Below are 2,671 nucleotides of genomic sequence, written 5' to 3' on the forward strand. Positions count from 1 at the left end.
GTGTGTGTGTGTGTGTGTGTGTGTGTGTGTGTGTGTGTGTGTGTGTGCGCGCGCTCTGAACACCAGGTAGATTGCCATCTCGCTGGATATCAGCAGCTTGTGTCTCTAACCAGCTCAAAGAGGGTAAACCCCCCCCCCCCTCTCAAAGCTGTACCCCCCCAGGGTGTAATTTTCACCTTTAGTTGGAGGTGACTGCGGTGGAAATAAAGGAAACACCTCTCTGCCACAAATAGACAGCAGCAGCTCTCCCTCGCTGCAGCTTTGTGCTAATTTTTAAATTCCCCACTCGGTGATTATAAAGCTTTTACCTCAGTGCTGATGTAAAATAATGGAAATTGTAAAGTAATAATGATTATAACTAAGAGACGGTTCACACGTATTTACAGACGCAGAGGACTCTGGAGCAGATGTGGTGCCAACACTTTTAATTTTCATCTTTTGTTAATGAACCTAAAGGGGGGGGGGGTGAGAGTATGACATCATGTTCAGTATCTTCTGCTTTCAATATTTAAATACACGCATCCGGCTGGTTTCACCTTCTTCGTTTGATGGATGAGTTTTGTGTTATTATATGTGTAGTTATTTTCAGTGGCATTTGGTGCTTTAAGCTTTGTTTATAGTGGTGCCCAGAAGGGGGCAGAGCCTCTCTATGTATGAAGGAGTTTATGTTCCTTTAGTTTCTCCAAAAACCAGAGGAAGTATGAAAAATAAATGTTCTGTGAAGAAGCAAGAAAACAAGGAGTGTATCCGGTAAAACTTCTTTAACCCAAACTCCACGATGCACAGGAGGAATGATAACTGTAAACTCTCTAAATCTCATATTCATGAACTACTTTATTACTTTCATACAAACCCTGTAAAGAAATAAGTTAAGTATTAAATGTTTTATAAAGAAACAAAGGAGCAATATCCTGTAAATTATTTGATTTGAAATGTAGATTTCTTTTGAGACCTCCTGTTTCTCCCAAAGACGTTCGGTTGAGTCTGAGAGGACGAAAGAAACCAGAAAATATTCACATTGAAGAAGCGATGATCGATCATCAGAAGATCTGCTGATTGATATCATCGTGAAACTAATCGAGGAATCGTTCACTCCATGGTGTGTGTGTGTGTGTGTGTGTGTGTGTGTGTGTGTGTGTGTGTGTGTGCGCGTGTGTGTGTGTGCGTGCGTGTGTGTGTGCGCGTGTGTCGGCGTGTCGGCATCAGTCCACCTACAGATGGTCAGACTCTCACTCGTCTGTCACACTCTGATTGGCTGCTTCGCTGCTGCTGGAAGCTTCTGAATCAAACCTGACAGACATTTCACAGGACAACACACACACACAGGACAGTATGGCACATATAGGAAGAACAGTATAGCAATAATATGTGACATGAAATACCAGAGAAGATTAGATTTGATGAATTCACTGATACATTAAAAACAGAGCGTTATGAGAATAGTATAGAAATAATACAACAAATATAATAGTGTTTAATAAACCTGATTTATTTGAAGTTTAAAGATGATTTCAGTTTAGTTTATTAGATAAACTAAATCAACATATCAAATATCAAACCTATGAAGTATCAATGAAGTATAAATATCGCCTACTCGTCATCACAAGCAGCTCAACTGTTAAACTTCTACCGATGGATCAATGAATCTTTTGTTGTGTGACATTATGAACGGAATTATGAAGTCTGAGGAAATCTATTGATCGCATTAGTAAAAGTATTTATTATTATTGTTTGTTTTTCTTGGCATCCTAAATTCACAGAAATCCCAAAAATATAAACCTGCAATGAGAAATACGGAAGCTTCGGATTCAGATCGAGAGAATTCTTTAAATTATTCACGTTTGTTGGTAAAAGACTTAAACTATGAGGACGTATCGTGGACAGTTCAAATAAATCATTAGACGTTACAGCGATGGGGGAACGGGGTAATATTCAGAGAATAAACTTCAAATTATCAGAGATTCAAGTGGTACTTTTTTGAGAAAAACACAACTTTGAACTTCAAAAAAACTTGATTATTCTCTGAGATTATAAAGTTACAGATTTACAGAAAAAAGTTTTTCGGCTGCAGTGGAAGACTTAATCAAATTATGCTTTAAAATCATATTTATCGATTAGGAAATAGTCAGAATCACCACGTTATCATCAGCATCTGGACTTTAAGGACACAACCGTGAATCCGCTGATTCAGAAGAAAACAACATTCTGATTTGAGTTTTTTCTTTTAAATTTGCAACTTTAATCTAGTTTATTCTTCTTAATCTTCCCTTCCCACGTTTTTATCTGCACTTAAACCAGCTGCAACATGAAAATGCTGCTTCCTTGTTCATTGATCAATAATAAAAACATAATATAGATAAATAAAAACAAACTGTGTTGTTGATGTTAATGACAACCAGCGAGCACTGGAGGGCGCTGTGCTGTTTGTTAAGAGCTTCTTTATTGATCCACAGAGTTCTCAAACATCATGTTCATGAATCTGTAATAACATTTTAATGAACGTGTCATGTGCAGAAAAACAAACTACTTGAACACAAGTAGATATTAATCTTTAGTGGGACGTTTGCCTTTAATCAGTCGTCATAATTCATTGATTTGAAGTACAAATAATTCAACAATCTGTTCTCTCTTCCTAAAGAAATAAAGGTTTACTAAATATCTCAGTAAAGCT

Source organism: Anarrhichthys ocellatus, unplaced genomic scaffold (genome assembly GCF_004355925.1).
Source record: "Anarrhichthys ocellatus isolate YVR2014 unplaced genomic scaffold, GSC_Weel_1.0 scaffold105, whole genome shotgun sequence".
Lineage (NCBI taxonomy): Eukaryota > Metazoa > Chordata > Actinopteri > Perciformes > Anarhichadidae > Anarrhichthys > Anarrhichthys ocellatus.